We start from the raw sequence: 22,735 nt of genomic DNA, 5'->3' as shown, positions 1-22,735 counted from the left end.
TATCGGAACGGTGAAGCGAGTGTATCAAGACCGACGCATGCATAAAGGTAGCGCAAACAGAGTGAATAATCGACTAACTGAATGCGAACGTAGTCCTACTTCCCAGTACGCAACGGCTGTTTGCTGCTGTGGAAATTACTCGTCGGTTGTACAGTTTTGCAATTAACAATCGTTGTCGGACGACGTTTCGCACTATCAACCAATCAATCGACGAACTGATTGATTGACTGACTGACTGACTGACTGACCGACCGACCGACTGATCGATGGACACTTCTTTTCGGCATTTTTATAACCGGTCGATGCGGCGACTCGTCATGACAATTTTGCGATTCCCACCGCGGCGCAAACAGTCCAATTTGCGATCGCCTCGCGCGCGCGATTCAGCAATAACGCGAGATTGACGGAAACGACGATCGATAATCCCTCCACTGGCGAAAATAACTAACTAATGCGACGGCGGCGAGCGAACACTCGTGGCAGCCGTCCGACTGTCAGCCATTCGACGTATCCGCGGAATCTGAAGTATTCGGAAATAGACTCGTCTCCAGCATCTCTCTCTTTTTCTTTTTCACCTGTCAGAGCGCCGTCTAAAAATACGACAGTACATATACATTCGCCGTCAAGCCGAGAGATCGATGACTGAACGCACCTCAGCGCGAGTAACGTTCTGTCCCCGCGGACGAGCCGCGCGGTGAACTCGACACGAGAGAAGCTACGGTGCGATGCGGTTGTTTTTGATCTCCTTTTTAGCGAATATTACGCGAACGAAATGAAAGTGGGAAGGCCCTCTGCCTCAGATAAAGTATACATCACCTCAAGGTACACGAGACGGGACGAGAATACGGAGACTATCGCGAAATCTTGAATATTCAGCCAGGACGATTCGCGACAAGATTATTTCGAAGATGCAAAAGATGGCTGTAAAGTAGACATATACTATCGCGTCTCCCCGCTTTTGGTTACACTTTCAACTTGTTATTTCGCGTCGCGTATACCCCAGGTCATTTCTGCGTTCCTGCATTTTCTTTCAGAAATCTCTCCACGAGAGAGATCTCAGGTCTTTGACACTGGAACGCAATTGAACTCAATAAACTTACTCGATTCTAATTCGATTCGTCCTTATTAATTGCGCATCAAGTCTATCCTAGACTATTTCTGCATTTCTTGTTCTCTTTCAGAAATTTCTTGCCGAAAATTTGAGAAAAATTTGAGATGTCTCTCACATTCCAGCCCAATTGAACTTAATCAGTTTAATCGATTTAATTCGATTCCTCGCTATTAGTTCCCGGTCAAGTCTATCTTAGGTCTATCTCTGTGAGTAAAGAGTTACGTAGACAACCGATCTCCCTCCCTCTGCATTTACGAAAAAATTTATGATATTAGAAACATGATAAATACGCAGTCTTCCTTTCAGCAATGCTATTAATACACGAAGAAAATATTGTAATAAAAATTATATTAATTATTTTTATTTAATTAATTACATTAATTATTTTAGGTCATTTCTGCATTTCATGTTTCCTTTCAGAAATCTCTTGAGGAAACAAATTTGAAATATCTAACTTAGAACCTAACTAAACTCAATGAATTTGATCGATTTAATTCAATTCGTCATTATTAACGATGACTCGCGTTCTCAACTAATAGGCGGTTTATTGATCTTTCCCGCGCGCGTGCTCGGGAAAAATCAATATTTGCTTTCCTCCTCGCAGTCTAGGAAAGAAAACGAAAAACCACGCGAAGTATTCAACGGCGGTGCAGTCTTCTCGGCTGCGCGATTAATCGATAACAATGTCCGTGTGATTGCTCTGTCTCCCAATTTTTTTTTTTCCTTCTCTTGTCCGGAAAAACTCACGTCGATCCCCAAAGCGAGCGTACGATTGCGAACGGCGGTGAGCGTGCTGGCAGCCTTCTCGTGTAATTCACCTTCCGTCTCGAGGAAGACCAGTTACTTTATTAGGAACGGCCAATGGCCCGCGACGGCCCACGGCGCGCAAAACCTTTTTCCTGTTTACTCGAGGACGCGCCACGAAGCGAGAGGAACGTGAGGTCGACGAGCTTCGAAGGAGAGGAGTAAAGAGACAGAAAGGAAGAGAAAGAAAAGAAGAAGAAGTGGGAACAAGAAAATGCAAAACGGAAGCAAGGCATGCAAAGGGACGACGGCGTCCCGGGGGCCGTAGGGGAAAATTTGGAAAATGGCCGTCGAGTCCAATTCCCAGGTAATTGCCTCCGGCTGCCCGATATAAACTATGACGGCTCGCGTGCTCCTAATAGGTAGGAAAGTTTCCACGCACGAAAAGCGGAGATCGAAGGTGCACGCAGGCAGGTAGACACGCACGCACGTACGCGGAGTACCTCTACGGCGGCAAATCAGATTTTGCGTAAATTACCTCGGCGGTTGCACCGACGTTACGTGAATCGCCTGAGAATATGGGAACGTGCGAGTACGAGAAGAGTTCACGATGCTGAACCCGTCAATGGGCCACGCGCTGCTTTGCTTTTAACCTTCGGCCGGGAAACGATGCCGGGAGAAAAAATCGTGTTAATTTAAGAAAGCACCAGCAGCCGCAGTAAATGGTTTCTCGATACAGCACGTGACCCCGCAGTGGCAACAAATGATTTGTTACTTTTAATTCGCTGCTCTAAGCGGCACTTGTGATGAAGACGTGACTAACTCAAGCCAAACAGAGACGAGGACAAATGTCACAAATGTCACTTATATCTCGGGCGATATGTATGTTTGCTAGAATGACGAGAGATGATTCGCAACTGTTCGATCTGACCAAACAGCAAACGTGCTTTTGTTCTGATAACCCAGAGACTTTTCTCGGTGGAGAATCGGAAGAATCCACGCGTGACTTTTATTTAATTCAATTTAATCGTGTTTTTATATAAATATGCGACGTTGCTGCCGTCTAGTCGCTTAATCTCGCCGCTTCCAATCAGAGAACGAGGCTTCGAATATTGTTCCACGGTTTTAATAACGTTGTATGAGCGATATGGGATGCATAGCGTACGGTAAGTCGCGGTTATTAATTCCTCGGCGCGAAATTACGACGTGCGGGACTCTCGCGCTGAGAAAAAAATACAAACTCGTCCCACAACCGCGCAAGTATTCAAACGTCAGCGCCGCGACCAGTTTTCTCTCTTTCGTCGTGCCTGCTCTCCCGAGACAGAATCAGTTGTCACATTATTTCCTCCTCGCTTATTAGCGTTTTAATTGCCCACCGGCTGCGTTATACGCGACCTAACGCGCCGCGAAGCGGCGTTTTTACCGGCGGACAATTTACGATCTCGTAAAGCAGTCCACGGAAACATCAGCGACTCTTGCAAATAAAACAAGCGACATGGACTCGGCACTTTTTCAGGTGTCTAACGAGGTCCTGCCGTTTCTTCTTTTTTCATTTCAATGCACTTAATGCTTATTAATGCTCTTTTAATGCTCAAGTCAACAGCTATCTATAAGTTAGAATAGAAAGATTTTTAACATAGATCTACTCTCTAAAGTACAATCAATGTGTTTTTCTTCTGTCGTTTGCCCATTTAATATTTTAATACCCTTAATGCTTATGATCTTTTAACGCTCAAGCCAGCAATTATCTGTAAATCAGCATAGAAAGATCTTTCGCATCGATCTGCTTTCTAAAGCACAATCAATGTATTTTTCACTGAAATGCTACAATTGATGGTCCAGTTGTAAGTATAACACTGCAATCAACAGAATCTCGCTGAAGGGATCATTTGATAGTAATTTAGATAAAATTGTGGAGTTGCAAAAATTGTAAATTAATAGAAGTATGAATTTTGTGTTGTGTACTTTAACAATATCGGTTCACGGAGACTTTTGCAAATTTCAAAACTATCCTTTATTTATTTATTTATTTATTTCACAAGCTGAAATTTTTCAGTAAAACGAGAAAAGAGAGATAACGCTCACGGTAGAGAGCTCAACGATGTAACGTCGCATTCCACTTTCTTTTCTTTTCTTTTGTGGCGAGGCATCCCCCGCGTCTCCCGACGATACCTCTTCCGCGACGACGAGTGGTCGCGCGCTTTTCCACGGCCTTCGTTCGTCGCAGGGAAAAGCGGCAGACGCAGCCCTGCCAAGATCCCCGACGGTACAACCGCTTCGCGAGTATTATCAAAGTTCTTCCCCATAGACACCGTAAATCTCGCGACGGGGTGGAGGGTGGTGGAGTTGCTCCGTGGTAGAAGCCGTCGCGGCGAAACAAAGGAAGCGTTGCGCGGGCGCGCACGCTAAGCCACTTTATCCGAACTTGTCGAGTTTGCCTACGAACGGCAAACCTGCTGCCGCCCGCTCTCAGACACCGCGACGCATCGCGCGTCCGCTCGAAAATTCAATTTGCAAAACGGCATCGCGCAATTTCCCACGTAATTCACTGCCGCCAGCCAGTGTCTGGCAACACCGACCCCGACACCTCGTCTTTCGTTATCGCGCGATTGTAAGTAAGAGCGGAGCTGCGTCGCACGACAAAATCGCGATTGTCTCATTTTCGCGATTAACATCCGAGACGTAATAATTCGATCGAATTGATCGCACAACAAAATCTGCACGATACTGCGGGTTTAGTTACTGCGGTCATTGTTACTGCACGGGGAGAATTTTACGGTAAAAATTGTGGTAGAATTTTGTAACGGAGGGATATATGATCGACACAGTCTGCGGTAATCTGTTATCTTTTCATTTTATATGCGCTGTCTGTAGTTCGGGAACTGAAATGTGTGCTACAAAAGAATTTGCTACACGGTTCGATTTAATTAAACGGCTCTATTTGACAGTTCAATTTCGTTGTAACATGTGGCTACCTCAAAGTATAGCTGTCAGTACGCATGTATTCAACTGTGAAGCGGATGTAGCAGCAACAGTGGTGGCAGAAGCTTCAGTTACAGCGATAAATAAACTTTCAGCGAACCATGACTAGCTGGAGCAATGTTTCTACCGAAATTTACTGTGTTCCTTAGCAAGACCGACTTTACTGACAGCCTATTCCTGCACTACTTTTCAACAATTTCTAAATCCAACTTTTTTATGTCTGATTTACGAAAAAGAGGAAGACAAAAGACGACAATCCGACTCGACAAAGTTGTTCCAAATTCATTAAAAAATTTCATTAAGGAAAGAAAGAGAGGCGTCGAAATCAAATTTCGAAGGTATAGCCTTTTCTCAAAGATGAAATGCCATTTGATCCGACTATGCGACGTTTCGCTCATACAGGCGAGGCGATATCGACGGATTCCACGGCCCATGAAATTCCACAAACGACCACGGTGTCTCGGATCGGAACTCGCTCGGGGGAATCATCGGGTTCCGGAGCGAACGGAGATATCTCCGATCCGGGAGGAGCCGCTCCAGGTGAGGGACGGTCGGCGTCACGCGACGCTCGTTCTCAACAAGTTGGAAATCGGTACCCGACGTCGCTTACGTACTCTCGCCTCTTACCCCGCCGGTGGTGCCTTACGGGACACGAAACGGTTTCCTGACGTTACGTGCGAGAGATCCGTTGATCCCTGACACGAAAACGAACGGCTGGCCGTGAATCGAGGCGAGGCGTCGCGTCGCGTCGCGTCGCGCCGCGTCGCCGCGAATCCAAGGCGGAATTCTCGCGTGACACGTAATTAGCCTCCGAAGATCCCGCCGGAGAAAGCGGAAGCATGCCCTCCTTCGCCGATTATTTAGCCGCGCCAGACAAAAAAATCGATGCAGCCAGGAATTGTAAGGCGCGTGATAATGATAGTTATTACTTCAGAAAATTTAAACCACGTGAAACACCTGATCTGAGTTTAGAGTTAGATATAAGCTCTTTTTTTAATCGTACAATGCACACACTTTGAGGAAAATCTATTTGTAGGATATAAAGTGTATTCGCAGAAATAAACTTTATGTCCTACAAGTCAATTTTCAGGTAATTTTTTCTCAGTGTATATGCGACATTATACGGAGAAAAGATATTTGAAAATTTACTTGTATAATTAATACAGAGGTCTGAAAGCCCATTTTTCCAATCTCTTGGTACGTTATAGTTAGTCAAATCATATGTCTGTCTCGGTTTTTCTTTCAAAGTAGGTAAAGACAGACGTATGATTTAATTGTTAGATAACTTACCAAGAGGTTGGAAAAATCAATTCTATCAGATTAGTTTGCGGAGAGAATCTGACGAGGAAATCCACGGCGAGGCACGTTGCACTCCCGCGAAACTGGAAAAAGTTTGAAGAGTCATAGTAATCGGAAAAGCTGACCTCACGGTTGTCTGGTCGTCGTGGCGCTTCGCGTTTTCGTCGTCGCATGATCGACCGGAGCTGAACCGGTGTAATAAAAGTCCGTACACGGCTCGCGGTAACTCGCAATGTCACGTCCGAAGAAAATGCCGAGCCGAGTTGGATGACTCACGTCTCGCACAGGGTGTATATTTGCATAACGAAAACCGTATGGAAATGAACGGGCGACGTAGGCGCGCGTGAAATTATTATTCCTCCATCCATCAGGCGTAAATAATCGTACCAAAAAAATAAAAGGTCGCTAAAGGACGTGTCGGATGAGTCGAGACGTAAAGCTAGACATATACTGAACGAGTGTGAACAAGGAATACAAACGCTTCCGTTTTTATCATTAGAACAACGCGTATTCCTCAACAAATTCAAACGGAATGTCACACTTGGACCAATTTGCTCATGAAACGGCTCAACGAAAGTCTGGGCACAAATATATCACACGTTTGTTATTCGTTCATTCAGTAATCATCCAGCTTAATAAATTATGCTTAGAACAGATCTCTCTCTCTCCTTCTCTCTCTCTCTTTCTCCATGTAAAATTCTTTTCACGGAGATACCGTCCAAGTAATCAATACACCACTTTTCCAATATTCCTCCCTTATTTTTCCAATATACCTCAACGCTTTCCTAATTTATTCCCGATACTTTGTGCATTGAGTAAATTACCAATTTAACAAAAGCCGCGCTCCCCGAAGACTCAGCCGTCGGATATTCAGCCGATAAACTCGCGGGTGAACGATCCCAGCCATCCAACGCGTCCTTCACCGCGCGCGCAGTACAATCACGAAAAGTGAAATTGTACACAGCGCGGACGAATAGTATATAATCCCTTAAATTACCTCTCGTGTTCTGGTCGCGCTATCACACGCCCCTTCGATCGGAGGCAAAGCGGCCGCCGCGAGCTGCGGGAGGGGTTGCGGCACGACGGGTACGCGATGCGGGTGTCACGTGCAGGGTGATCGCGCGTCGACTGAGAGCTACCCTCTATCGCCGAGAGAATCCGCAAGAAACGACAACGGCGGTGGCGGCAGCGTCGCGACGCAACGCAACCCCTTAGCGGCCAGCCAACCATCCGGCCAGCCGCCGTCGGCCGCCGCCGTCGCCACCCCCGAATGCATCCCCACCGTGGGCGATTATCGAGACAGGAGGGGATGCGTGTATCGCCACGCGGCCGACAGACTGGTGGGGGTGTCTGCCGGTGGAATTACTTCGTCCGGCAAAAAACACCCTTCCACCCCTCTCTCCTCGCCAGCCGCCGCCGCCGCCGCCGTCGCCGCCATCCGCTCCCCGTCACCCTTCGCTCGGAAGGGCGGAAAACTGCGGGGGTGAGGAGCGAAAGGGGCGCCAGGGGCCGATGCACCGAGGGAGTATGAAGGTCGCGACGCGACGCGGCAGATAAATCAGAATTCGCGGCTGAACGGGTCGTTGCGGATTTTTCGGCGTGTCTGGCTGCACGGGAACACGACGTTGTTGGTTGTACGGGTTACAGCGAGCGACGCAGGGTGTGTAGGAGGAGAACGTCTGGTTCTCCGAGCGTGCGCGCACACACCACGGGATTACGTGGTTTTCGTTCGCTCGTAATTCGCGATAATCTCTGGAACGATAATTTAAGATAATCGTGCGGCAGGTTAGGAAGACTATCGATTTTTCCGTGGGTCTCTTCTCTCCCTTAACCCTTTGCCTCGAGGCAACGAGTCTCATCCGCGGGTAACTTTCTCGGACAAGAACAAAGCGCGCTTTGGACGAGAGAACGAACTCAGCGAAGCAAATGATCAATTTCCGCGATTATTTGGATAATTATTCTTTCCCATCTCTTGATATCTCTCAGATCGCTGGCCGTTCCTCTTGAAAATTAATTACAAATTAATTTATTAATTTGTAATTAATAAATTTCGTTAAAATTCACATCGAGTGGATTTTGAGAAATCTATGTCCGCACATAAGGAGAGAATATTCTTCTATTTTTTATTGTCCCATTTTCTTTGCATATATGAAATCTTTCTAATTTTACTATGTTCTAGTAGTGCAGAGGAGAACTGTCAAATAAAAGAAGACCTTCTATTTTGCTAAGGAACATAATAAATTTCGCTGGAAACATAGCAAATTTTGTATTAACATTACATTTCAATTTCTAAAATATAAAAAGCATGTGCGAAATGAAGAGGCAGTAAATTACTGCAGAATGTCGATCTATTCGTCGATTAAACATTCTACAGTAATTTTTGCTCTAAAATCTTGTATGTATACTACACGAGATACACGAAAAACAAATATTGCCTGTTGCAAACTTTTTGAATCTTAATCTTGGCGCGAGGGATTGAGAAGTCGTGACTTCGTAAAAAGTTACGGATATCGCGACATCACGCATACTACTCGGCGGTGCCTCATTCATCTCACGAGAAACTTGTAACGTTGTTATTCTCAATTTTAGCGACGCGACGCAACGCGTCACAGTTTAATACATTGTCTCTGCGAAATTACTTATTGAAACAGGACCTTCGACATAATCTCCAAGGTCGAGAGATTGCTTTAGCGAGGGCGATTGCGTTTCACGACGGCTTAGTGACGGTGGAGAGGAGCGAGACGCGGGCTGAGCGAGACACGGGGAGGGAAATGTAAATTAAAATTCACCGAGCGCTCTATGGCGCAGATACTGAAAATAACAGCAGACCCACAACCAGTTTCTGTCGGATACGAGGCTCATTGTTACCGGACAAAAAGCGACAAAAGCGAGTGTTTTATGTACGTGACGGCACTGACGTGAAACTAAACGGGATATGACGAGTGGAATAACATTTTTACATAGAAACAGATCGTCCGAATGTCGAGGTAATAAAAACGGAATCACGCGAAAATACTAGCGAAAATATTGCGGACAATATGCGGACCACCGAGACGCGGGCAGCGATACATCATATATTTCCAGACGTGTAGATATATATTTTACAAATATATTTCCCCGACGTCAGTAAAAAAAAGATGAATAGAAGCGAGGTTGTGAAGAAACAAAATTTCCTGCCTTGATTATTCATCATTTATATTCAACCATTAATCTTTATTGGATTATTTCATATTTGCATGTTCTACTTGCATTTAAGTAAACATAATTGACACGTTCTTTGTTGAAATTAAGGACGGAGGTAAGGTAGAATATTCGAATATTAAATGTAGGTAGAATATTCGATGTCGTGTCGAATATCAATTTGATTCTCTAAAGCAAATCGTTTTGAAAACAACTCAATATGAAAATAGTTCATGTGAAGTTAATGCGAAACTAAAATTTCGACTCGAGTGAAGCGACTTAATATCGCGGTGAAGCACTCGAATCAACCGACTATTGCTTAATTAAATTTTTCAATTCGGCGACGCTTCGTTACACACTCCTCTTCAGTACAGAACCACTCGGTGAAAAAGGTTCGCGGGCATAACTTTATGAAACAAAAAGTCATTCTCTCTCTTTCTCTCCGTTTGCTCTCGAGTCGTGGAAAAAAGTTCGTAACGGCACCGCGGAGACGGAAAGGCGAGCGGCGAAAGGCGAAAAACTGCAGCCAATGCGCCGCGGCGCAAAGGTTACGAGCGTGACCGCGAGGAAATTAAATGTTGGATAAGTAGCGCAGGAAAAAATGTCGCATCGGTAAGTCAAGTTAATAATGTTGCCGGGACGCGGCGATTCCGGTGAACGAAGTCGTGTGTTTGATGAGAGACTACGATAATTCGCCGATCAAACACGGATGCTCGCGTCTAATTAGAAAAACGACGACAATGTACGTGACATTATTATAAAAAAAAAAACTATTAGCGAGCTCAGATAATTAATCTCAGAACGCAAAAGATGGATAAAATTTGCCGGACCAACTTTTCAGACGTCATCGTTCGTAAAAATATGTGTTTTGTTTTTTCGTCGTAGCTTCTTTCAGTTTTATTGAATCGCAACAACATTAGTAGATTCATATTCCTCGATATTTTCTACTCCGATTAAAAAAAAATTGAATTTTAATCATTTCTGTGAAAATTATGAGCAAGTGAAAATTATGCGCTGGGTAAAATTTACCCATGGTTACGTAATTTCTTGATGTTTAGAGTTCTAGAGTGAAGTTCTCGATCAGTAACACGCGATAAAATAGTATTCCGGCAAATATTTCAATGTAAAAGTACCAATGCTAGAACATTGAATAACATTATCTAATTCTAGACATTTTTACATTGTAAGAAAAAAAACCTTCGGCATTTGTAACTATAATCACAAAGAGAAATAATTACTGTGAATTGTGGTTAGGAAAATTTTGTTATTGTTAAATTCTACTATAATGTTAGTGATAGTAATCTTATATGTATGTTACTGCTATCATTTAGATTAGAATAATAAAAAAATATAACTGAGGCCAAAAATAACTATTAAAACATTAGTTAGATCAGCCATTCTCTTCTCTCAGTATATTATTTTAGTTTCTTTTTTATATACGAATATTTAAACTTCCAATATAAAATATACGTATATTTTCAACACACATACGCGCGCGCGCGCACACACGCACGCACGCACGCACGCACACATACACACACACACATACACATATTTATCTTAAATTGAAAGTTAAAATATTCGTATTTAGGTACCAAAATAAGGATGTCCAGAGTTAAAGTACTAATGTTATTAGTGTCCATGCGCTGGTTCCTTCATCTTACATGTTTCTGTAAATAATTGACTGATACATTATCAGAACGCGGTTTCTAGATAATTTTGTTGAGAAAAACGCGATAAGAGCGTTGAATTCGTTCGAAGCGTATCGAGACGAGCAACATGACGTTGAGAAGATGTCGCTTTTGCACCGTTGAGACCTCGAGAGGGCGACGAGAAAGATAAATTAAAAGCTGTCGAGATAGGCAGTGCAGAGTAAGAAGAAGCAAAATCCGTATCGGTCGCCCCAGGCTCGACAATTTCCTCTGAGGGGCGCCCGTTTAAATGATACCGCGAACATTCTCGGACGGCCGCACGAAAACGTGGCGGAAAATGCGAGGGATTGATACGGGGATGGGGGATGCAGACCCCCAAATAAGTTTCGGAGACAAAGCCTAGATTGGAATTTATCCCGGGATTCGTATCCCCGACAATAACGCGGCGAAAGATAATCCAGAAAATGAAAGAAAAAAGAAAAATGGAAGCTATTAAAGAGATGCCATGTACTTGAAAACTTGACCGGCAAAATCAGAAAATGTATCAATGCCCGGACACATCTGACCATATCTGACATATCTGATTCTAGATATTTTTATTTTTATGACTTTTAAATACGAATATTTAAATTATTAACAGAAAATATTCTCTTCAACGCATAGATTCTGTATTAAAAGTTTATAAATATTTGTATTTGAGAAGAATGCTAAACTTTATCGACAAAATATGGATTTTTTTCTGCAAAGTTTACGTCATATACTAGTTGCACAGAATTATAAGCGCTTTTACACCATGAAGGTACGTGCAAAAATGAATTGGAACATTGTTTAGTACTTGACGGAAACGATAAACAACTTCAAAATCGACTTCTGTCAGTTGACGTAGATATTTACTTGATTGAACAAAATTTTTGAAGTTTGTCATCCACTTTACAGTATCCTCTTAAATATTAAAATAATGAGAACGTTCAGTATTAAGTACGTATCCGGGAATTTGTACTTTTACTTTTACTGATTCTTTTTACAAAATTTGCGCCATATTGCTTACATAGAATTACAAACGCTTTTACACAATGAAAGTACGCGCAAAAATTGGAGCATTGCTCAATATGTGAAAAAAAAATGATGGAAAATTTCAAAATTGACATCTCAAACTATTGCAATTAGCGTAAATATTTGTCTGATAGAAAAATTCTGCGACTTGTACATTCCAAACGTGTGTTCCTAAATCGAAATTTTAATCCTACTTTTTCGACTTCAGTATTCCATTTAACACTTACTTTAATATTCTGAAGCCTATATTAACTCCTTTTAATTCTATTTAACCTACTAACTTCGCCGAGAAGTTCTCTGTAGAACATACAAGTAGCGTTTGTGCGTTCTCTGCTACTTAGAGACTCTAAGTGAGACTTCAGTTCCCGTGTGTATTAAACACACACTGATCCTTTAGAATATACAGATGTTAAAAGTTCAGAAAGAAGGGCTAAAATTTTAACTTGAAAATTTACACTCTGCTCAGAATTTTAAGAAACATTGCTGTATCTTTACCATCAAATTTAGAAGCTTAGAAATATACGAAAATTTTGCAAAAAGATTTCTACAGATATGTGGTTATATTTTCAGTTAAATATAGTAAAACAGAGCAGCACATATTTGTCCAAGATGTCTAAATATACAAGCAACACGAAAAGGGTATGATCGTGCTGGGCGTTTGTCTGACATGACATTTTGACGATCACCTATACGTTATCGACATTTTGGGTTCGTCATCCATTTTGGCATCCTCCCGACTCTCAACCGAGATAAAATATTCGACGACAAGGCAGCGTAACAAGGAATACTTAATATTAAAATATCCGACATTGCGCAAGATTCAATTTATAATTTTCACTCGTTACAAGATCGCGGAACGAGGCGACGCGATGCGAGTAAAATGAATCACGATGAAAGGACGCGAGAGACAGACTCGTCGGAGGGAGGAAAGTCCTGCATTATTGATTCGCGCAAAGCGAACGCGTTCGCGGACTACAATCTCGCCGAAGACACCGCGCTGGGCATCTTCGCATGTCTTTTCCCACGGGACGACTTCTCGCGAAATAAAAGATAAGGGATGTTTCGAAAAATGTCGATTGGCCGACGCAGAGATGCGCTGTGAGCGCGAAAATGACCGAAGCTTTCAGCTTATCGCTTTTATCGGTCGCGCGAGAGAGAGAGAGAGAGAGAGAGAGAGAGAGAGAGAGAGAGAAAGAGAGAGAGAGGAGAATGAGCGCAAGGATGACGGAGAGAGAAGATACCAGAATAAAGTTCCGAGGAGCGACGGCAGTCGGTCGGACCAGCTTTGCTCCGTGAATCAAGCACGAAAAACCGGTTCTCGACGAGCGACGGTGGATCCTACGGTGCAACGACGAAGAAGCCAGCCGAGGGCAAGTCCCAACACGGATGGATCGACAAGCGGACGATCGATCGTGTCAGGAAGGTACAGCAAGCCCGACGACGAATCTGTCCCTCTTGCCGCGCCGCCTAATTTCGTGTAATTTCGCACCCGCGTGCAAACATCGGCTGGAAGCGCGCGTGATTCTCGATGTCGGATTTGTACTCGCGCCCGAATCCGTGGAGAAATTCGGAACGACGAGCGCGATTCGCGAAGCGCCGATTCGACCGATCGCAAATCAGCATGACAAATTTCCGAAACTTGGCAAATTTTTCCGCCTTAGTTTCGGGACGTTAAATCTCTCGTCCTGCCGGTGTCCTTCGTACGCGAGACGACCTCGCCAGTTAAAAACTGCTCGCCTTCGCGGTGGATGATTTTTTAGGTTTTATATGTACTATGAGAGCGCGTTCGGGGACGAAGTTTCCGCGAGTAGTTATTCGCGAGTTATGCGGGAACTTCGGCCGGAAGACCAACGAGGCGCTACTGCGGAATTACGAGGACGGTATCGTCGTTGGATGGAAGTTTTAGGCGCCAAGTCTCCCCGGTGAGCACCGCAACGCTAATAACCGAAAGCCCGAAATATGATAATCCGCCTTTGTCGGACGAATGTGATTCGCGAACGAATGTAATTGAGTTTGCGACGAGTGAAATGCATCAAGTTGGAATTACATTCACAATTCATGGAACGTCATTTGACCGTCTCTTTTCCAATTTGTGGCGAAACTACCGTCACAAGTGCGTGTAATTCCAATATGTAACTTATCGAATTGCAACGTGCATAACATCCATTTTCCTTCACTGTAAATTTCTTTTCACATGGCACACTATATATAAAAAGCAATGCTGTAAAAGAACCAAAATTTGCCCGTAAAGAAGATGTATGAAATCGGACTATTTTTATATTTTTGAGCCTGCTGAACTCGAATATGAAGCTTAAAATAATACAGAACCTGAGAAACTTTGTGAAAATTCAGTTTTGTTTTACAAAAAGACCTCCTTTTTCAGCAAATATTTTTTAATGAACAATCGACAATTGTGAATAAAAGAAATATTTTTAAATGATTGTATTGATTTTTTTTTTATTAATATTTTGTGAGTTTAACAGATAGTTTTTGATCGTTTGATATATTCTCGCAGTTTTTTGCTGTCACATACATTCAAAAATTCAAAAGTTACATTTTTGCAATGAAAAAGTGATTTATGTTACATCACGAGTAACAATATGAATATAACATTAGCTAGCCGCTAGCTCCGCACATGAATGCTGCTCTCGAGATTGTATGTTATCTCCTCTATGATTCACAGAGCTAAGAGAATAGGTTAGATAATCACAAATTATTTAAAAATTAAAATTAAAAAATATCAATAAAAATTCTATAAAAAGAATTGTTTTGTTCACAATTGTCAATTATTATTTAAAAACTATTTACCGAAAAAGAGGATTTTCTGTAGAAAAACTCCTGTGCATAGAAACGTACATATACGTAGTGTAAATACACAGTGTTATTCTACTGCTAAGAAAAGCGATTATCCAGTTTACTTTTCCTTTTGAGTGATGGTTACCTTCAATAAAGAATATTTCCTCGACAATAGTTACAAAATATACTCATTACAAATTTAAGGAAAGCTGTTTATAAATATATATATATGTATACATATCACATGTACTCAAAAGAAGAATTTATTCTCTCTGCAAGAATATCGTATCTCTTTGTATCAAAGAGCAAAAGTTAGCTCTCTCGACTCTGTGTAAGCAAATCGAATTTTTCTCTTTAATTAAATATTCTCGATTGAATATGTTAAACGAATATCGGGATTTAGAATGTGTTTAGAATAAATTCTATGTTCATAATAACTTATGGCAGATTTGCGAATACATAAACTTATAAAACATTTGAAACAAGTAACATTTACATGAATGCATTTTTCTGCGTCTACGTAAGGAGCTTTGAAACAGGTACCTTAGGTACGAGAATATCGAGGTTATAACAGCTTTTAAAAATATAAAAGTGATTAAAATACACACATATACATATTCATCATTATTAACAATGACTTGCGTTTCCACCCAGCAGCCAGTTTATCGACTCTACCCGCCCGCGTTTCAAGAGAAAAAATCCTCGCCACGTTCGCCGACGGTTACGTTGTGACTCGACACAATATTTGTGTGATGTAATTCTTCACCTTGCGTCACACGTTGTACAATTCCAGATACGAATAAGGCGGACATGTTGGCGACGGTGCGCGGAGCGAATTACCGATCCCGTTTTTGCGCTAATTGTCCGGCTCGATCGGCCGTCGAGATCGCGAGGGTATTAGCTTGAACCGGATAATGCGGAGTGCCCGAAGTTCCGCGAGCGGAGCACGGCTGGACCACAAACGAGAAGATATTCCGGCGGATATTCCAAGAGTTGGTGCGGCCTCCCGCCCGGATATTGCCCTTTCCCTCGTGGCCGAGACAAGGGATTGACGTTAAGTATGTTAAATTAATTAACGTTAATTAACGCTCCCCCCGTGGCAAGCTGATGGGCGAACGAGTGCGGAATACGGGGATTAACGTCCCTCCCTCGCACGAGATCCCATTAAAAACTACTGAGGCTATTTATTCCACCGTCGTCCATGCGAGTGCACGCGATCCGGCGCATAATTACCTCTTTATTGGGAAAAGGAGAATCATTAAGCGAAGAGAAACAGCGATTCGATCTGCCCTAAGCTGTTGCACGCAACACGACGATATTGTCTCTGGTCCTTTTTGCCATGACGAAGATAAATGTACACGAACAATTTATCGAATGCAAGTGTACGCCCGCGCGTGAAACTTTGACGAATCAATATATTATAATGAATAATTTCGAGAGAATATTCGATGGGCATTCTTTAAACGGATTGCTTCGATAAATATTAACGTTGCAGAAAGAGAGAGAGTGAGCCAGCGGATGCTTTCTATTAGACGGACATCGTGGTTAATCGTGACCCTGTTCGATCATAATTTGTTGAGGTCAGTATAATAACTTTATAGTCTAAACGATTCTATATTATATACACAGGGTGTCCTACAACTCGTGGCCTTAATTGTTTCAATGACATAATACTGACCCCTCCAGTAGGGACGAAAATCGCAGTGAAAAAATGTCGGAGTTTCGATACTGGAGATTTAATTTCTCTCATTAATAGATAATATACCCGAAAGAGCAGAGAGAGAAGATCAAGCGCCTTTATCTACCTTCCCCCTTCCCCCTCTTTGCCCCTCGAAAGATCCCTCTTGAAAAGTCGCAAGCTCCGAGCAAAGCTCGACGGGTTAAAGTTCTCATTTTCATTTTCCAACGCGGCGATGATCCGAGACGTTTTAAATCGACTTTCGAAGCACGACCTTCAACGGATGAGATTATCCGCGACGGATCTCCGAACGACGACAACGGCGACGACGATGACTCCCCATGGGGAAGCCCCGTCGCCAACTTTTCGCGAACGTTACCGAGAGACGTCCACGAGGTCGTTACTAAGAGAACTGGACTAACACGAAGGACGAGTTTTCTCATTCACGCTCCCGAATCACAAAAGAGACGAACGAAACGTTTCACGGTCGCGATGAAAGGAAACTTCAGATGAAATGACGCGGAATCCCGGTGTTTGCACGTGCAATAACGAGGATCGCTAACTCACGAATCGCTATAAGTGCCGAGAGTGATGGTCGACGTCGCGATGGTCACGATATTGTATCTACAGATACATTGAGAAAAAAATAGTATTTCTATAATTATAATTGTATAGAGAAATGATTATTTTATAAATTATGGTCGGAAAAAAAGAATGCACGGAAAAAAAGATTGAATTAACCAAATATCTGGACGAATATGAACGATCCAGAAATTCCGATTGAAGTAACCCGAATTCTGTTTAAGTCAACCAAAAATCTTGTTAACTTAAACAGAATTCGGGTTACTTCAATCGGAATTTCTGGATCGTTCATATTCGACCAGATATTTAGTTAATTTAACCAAACCTTTTTTTCCGTGTGAAAATCATTCTTTAACCCTTTAAGGCGCATAATTCATGGAACATTCTAGTAACTTTTTTTAGATGAAATATTGTCAAAAACACTCTAAATAACACATTTATAAGGTTTCAATTGTCCGATCCTAAATGATCCCTATTGGTGCCAGTGATACTTAAAGGGTTAATTAAGTTCTACCATAACGTCAGTACACTGAGAGAAGAATTTAGTAAATATTATCAAAATTTGGTTACTATTACTAAATGATAGACGTAAATATAGCGGGTCAAAGCTATGGCAATACTTATTAATTAATTTAGTTCTGTAAAATAAATTATTTATTTGACAGAAGTAAAATTTATTTGCTTCCAGAATATATTTGGTAAATAAAACTTATTGAATAGTTGAGCAAAATAAGCGATTTTGTAATAGTTACAAAATTTTTGATAAGTTCAACCAACTATCTGTAATAATAGATATTAAAACGATGTAATAGCTGCAAATGAATGAATTTTTCATTGTGCTGCAACAAAACATACTTATACTGGTAACAAAATAGAACTCGTACCTACTGAATTTTTTATTATATGGGATATAACGATTTCATAACAATTATCAAATATCTGTTCATAACTGTAATATATTTCATATTAAATATTTAACATTAAGTAACTATTACTAAATTATTTAATTGATGTTACTGTGAATGCAATTACGTCATACTCCCGATCTATTAAATATTTGGTAATTATTATCATATTTAGTATTAGTTACTAAGGATTCAATGAATTTCTGTAACTAAATGCAGTTTGTTATAGTTACCAGTCTTTTCTCTCAGTGTATAATAACTTTATATGCATGTTATGCAAAGTACTCAATTATTTTACTGATCTTTTAATATTAAAGTAACATTAATCAATGATCCCGGGTAACTCTTTAGACGACTTCAGGTCGTCTTCTTTGAACACGTGATGTCTGGGGAGATTTTCCCCTTGTGACGTCAACTTTCCCGTAGGTGCAACAATGCGCGGCTGCACTTTTATTTCCCGTTCTACGATACTACGTATTGCGTATTCCCCGTATAAAATATGTCACAGTTAAGACGTCACCGGCGCCTACGCGTACACACAGAACCGCACGTAACTCATCGATTCTTTTTAACAGTAGCCCCCGGTGCGGGCAGAATGTCCCGATCCTAAATTATTGTGTTCGCGTGTCCGCTCCTCGGCGTACCGGGGGGATCATCGGGATTCCGTGCCTGGCCTTCCGAAAGATGAATAATCGCTGCAGCTAGGATTCCCGTGGGACGAATAGCAATTCGTGCCGGAACGTTGCGCCATCGTCGGGGCTACGGTAAGAGCGCGCACCGGTTAGACTGGCCGACGCAATAAGCGAGCTGGATGGGGATTTGCATCGCGAATGAAGACAGCGTAGGCAATCTAGCCGTCGTAGCGTCCCTCGTCCACGGCGATAAAAGAAGAAAAGGGAGGAAGGACCCGGAGTGGAAGCCGTATCTCAATTATTTCGCGAAGAAGAGGAGAGTACCGGTCATCGAGCACGGCCGCTTATCTCATTTCGCGAGTTTACTTAGGTGCGAATTACACGACCGGCTACCGCGCAGCCGAGACTCGCAGAGTACGACGCGCAGAAGAACGACATAAATCTCGCGCTCGGTGGCGCTTCGCGACATATTTCGTCGGAGTTCATGAAACGAATCGCGACATATTTTGATTAATGTCGCGTTTGAGCGCGCTCTCCGCCGGCGTTACGACACATTACTTGTCGTTTTCCACCGCGCTCGTGCGCGGGCGGGCCGACGCGCCACAAAAAGGAATACGAATAGTCGTGGCGCGACTTCGAAGGGAATAGCAGCAGAAACAGCACGCTGCCTGCCCTCGTCCTTATTACGTGTAAAACCCCCTATAAATCTCGCGTCCTTCGTCTCGTAAAAATAACGGGGTCGTGAGTGGAGTAGACACACGGGCTCTCGTCTTTATATTATCTTTATCTCGTTCTATTATATTATACATATGTGTGTATGTATATATTTCGAAATCTTGCATTCCGAGTATCCGAGGGAGATGCTGTTTCCGTTCTCGCGATCGCTCGACCCAGCCAAATCGGCAAGAAGTCTCGGCAGTCACGGCACGTTTATCCCGTAACTATCGGCGCGAGTGCGAGAAAAATACACGAACGCGTCGCGTTTACACATCGGCGCAGCATAAATTATCGCGCGGCTGCGACGGCGACGTGTCACGCGAGCAATAACGGTGCCACCAGCTCTCCTCTTCTCTCTCCTTTAGCCGTTTCGAATTTATCGAGATACAGAATAATAGTATCCCACTCGACCCTCGTGAACAGCAGTTTTTAATTTTGCTGTTGACGATACCTTTCGCGACACTGTAATTCGTCAATTAACTGTCGACGAATGTATTTGGTTTAGCGTTTCAGCGTGCAATATTCGGTAATTGATGTCAAATATGGCAATAGTTTCCCCATAACCGTCTGATAATATTTGCAAAACAATTAGTGAAACAAATTCTTCGTTCAATTGGACCAATTAAATGGTTTGATAAATAACGCCAAAGAATTTGATAATAATTACAAAATACTTGGATGATTATTTCAAAATATTTGGTCATTTTGTATATTTATCATATAATATGGCAAGTGTCTAAACAATATGGTTTTATTTAGCAAATTGATAATATGTATCACAAATTTGTAATAATAATGGATAATAATCACCAAGCAACAGATATCAAATTTTATTAAAGTTTTGTTAATATTTGTCAAAATGTTACCAAATTGTTGAATTAAATTCACCTACACGTTTAACTGAAACTATTCCATCCAAGCATTTGATAACTATTATTCAGTCTTGATAGTTATTATTACCAAACCTTTTTTCAGTGTGTAACAGCGAATTCGAAAAAATTGCGATCGATAACGTTTAATATGTTGAAAGTTTCCTCGACGAGACAAATAAATAATTATATTCGCAATGTTCAACCTACGTCCCACAAGCTTGCTCACGTCTGAGACAGTTCTCAATTTGATATGCATGGTCTCCGTAGAGACAGAAAGAAGGAGTGGAAATATAGATGAGATATCCGAGAAAGGTAAAAAAAAAAAAAAATATTGTTTCATCTCGTCTCACTGTACTTTCTGTGATTCAGTACTGTCGAAATAAATTCGACAAGTTTATGCTTTTGACATCTCGACGGTTGGATTTTCGATATGATTCAGTTTGTTGCTTCGTGGTATTTACATATTTCAAATGATGATCTCAAAGAGAGGTTCGTTAGACACGAATTCTCGCGCGTGAAGAGAGAGGGAGAAAGCGAAAAAGAGAGAATTCCTAAATGATGCTAATAATACAATACAATCCAAGATTTACAACACAACCTTCGTGATTTCATTTTGCAAGCCGGCCGAGCTCGTTACACTTTCCCAGACTAATTCCCGGCTTCATCCAGCAGCGTAATCCGGCGGAATCAAGTTTCGTCTCTCTCATTGGCCGATGTTGCGGCTGGTAGTTTCCGGCTGACCCTCTGAACTCGGCAGTCTGAGAGCCGCCGACCAGCAGAAATAGCCGCTCGCTTGATCCACGAAATCTCCGCATAACCGGTCGCGACCGCAGCCACTGGTCGGAGCCATTCCACGCTTGACCTTGCGAATCATCCGATTTCGATCATCGGTCGACCTTGCTCGCCCAATATTTCGTCATTCATCACTTTACCGCGGAATGTAGTTGCGCGAACTCGAGCGAACGACTCGACAGAAACGACGAATATCACTTATCGCGCGTCACTAAACATATTTATCTTAAACGTATCTTAACTATGCCGCGATATGCTAACTATTATCCTCCTTTCCCTCCCTCTCCCACAGTGTTTTGCGTAGAGATAAGTATATACCGAAATAACGCGGTGACTCAGCTGATCGAGCTATTATCGTTTTCTTTTCTTCACCAATAAAATAGAGCACATCCCTCTGCTCTCTTTATTTACTTCTCTCTCTCTCTCTCTCTCTCTCTCTATTTCTCTCCCTCACTCTTACGAGATTCACGGGGAGAATGAGTTTCTCTTCATGACGCGCTGCGATTTTACACGGCGAGGAAAAAAACCGTCGACGTATTTAAAATTTTTCCCAAGTTCTGCATGGGGGTTCCGCGTAATGCGAAGTAAGCAGCTTTTAGGCTTACTGCGTCCAGGAAACTAATTTCCTCTCTTAGCTCTTGATATCAAGAGCTTCTACATTCCGAGCATCCATGTTATAGATAAAGAACAGCAGCGGGGCATGAAATTTATGAAAATAGAAGTCCGTCGCGGTGGACTGGGAGGAGAGTATTTTTCGGCCCGTTGGATTACGCCGTGTCGTGCGTAAACGGGAATCAAAGGTGAGATGATAAAGGAGTCTCGGCGCGATGTAGCGTCGCATACAATTTTGCTGTACGCTGAAGGAAAAAATATCCGAGAAAAATGGAGAATATTCATTCGATAGGTACCGTGATAACAAATTTACTTATTCACTGAGAAAACGAAGTGGTTGAATTAATGAGACTTTGCTTGAAGGAACGCGAAGCTCGTTTGTCAGTCGATTGAGCGAATTATATAGTCGCTGTGATGAGAGTTATCAATTGACCTAATGATTTCACATCAGTGACTATATCGAACTTATTGCGCTAACGCGTTTAATTTGTTTAATAGATCGAATTTCTTTGAAGGATGACTGTCAATTTCGTTGATTAAACGAAATGTTTGTAACTTTTTTTCTAGTGTATCCCGATACACTAAGAAAAAAATTTACTAAATTTCAAAAAATGTTTGTTTGGATAGTACTGTGAAGATATTTGTTTAAATTATTTTCTAAAATTAAATAAAGAAGTTTTAAATATAAATTTGTTTCTTTAATTTTAGAAAAAATTACTTAACTTAAACAAATATATTCACAGTACTATCCAAACAAACAAAAAATTTTTGAAATTTAGTAAAGTTTTTTTCAGTGTACGAAATGTTTTCAAATAAGGAAATATACATTTTCTCAAGACCTTAGCTTTCTATGAAAGCGATTGTTTATTGTATTTGAATAAAGGAATTCGGATTTAAGTGAACACGTTATTAGTACTTATCAAAAGAAAGTATTTCTTATTTCTTAGATATTTTTTTCTCGGATATATTCGCATACTGAGAACTTTGGAATTTCGCGCGAGTGCGGCACTCCGAGATTTCTCACTGAGAAAGCCGCTAAATTTAAAGCCGCAATTGCAATTGCATAATTATCACTCACCACCGGACACGCGTCTCTTAAATGAATAGAAAAGGGACTCACCTGTAACA

General features: G+C 41.9%; 1 protein-coding gene across 2 annotated transcripts in view; it reads right to left on the bottom strand.

The window, feature by feature from the left end:
• Positions 1 to 22,735, bottom strand: part of LOC116852408 (serine/threonine-protein kinase 24) — a 167,484-nt gene that overhangs the window by 115,494 nt on the left and 29,255 nt on the right. Inside the window, exon 1 of one of the 2 annotated variants that reach the window (XM_032832732.1) lies at positions 7,134 to 10,574. The exons of the other annotated variant lie outside the window; for it this stretch is intronic. The gene's annotated coding sequence lies outside the window, so the exon portion shown is untranslated. Of the gene's footprint in view, positions 1 to 7,133; positions 10,575 to 22,735 lie in introns of those variants that run through there. 2 annotated transcript variants of the gene reach the window in all.

The sequence above is a fragment of the Odontomachus brunneus genome, unplaced genomic scaffold (assembly GCF_010583005.1).
Source record: "Odontomachus brunneus isolate Ranch 3 - 2012 unplaced genomic scaffold, Obru_v1 Obru_scaffold_222, whole genome shotgun sequence".
In the NCBI taxonomy this organism is placed as follows: Eukaryota; Metazoa; Arthropoda; class Insecta; order Hymenoptera; family Formicidae; genus Odontomachus; species Odontomachus brunneus.
Note: the sequence above shows the minus strand (reverse complement) of the source record. Positions and strands in the feature narration are given on the sequence as shown.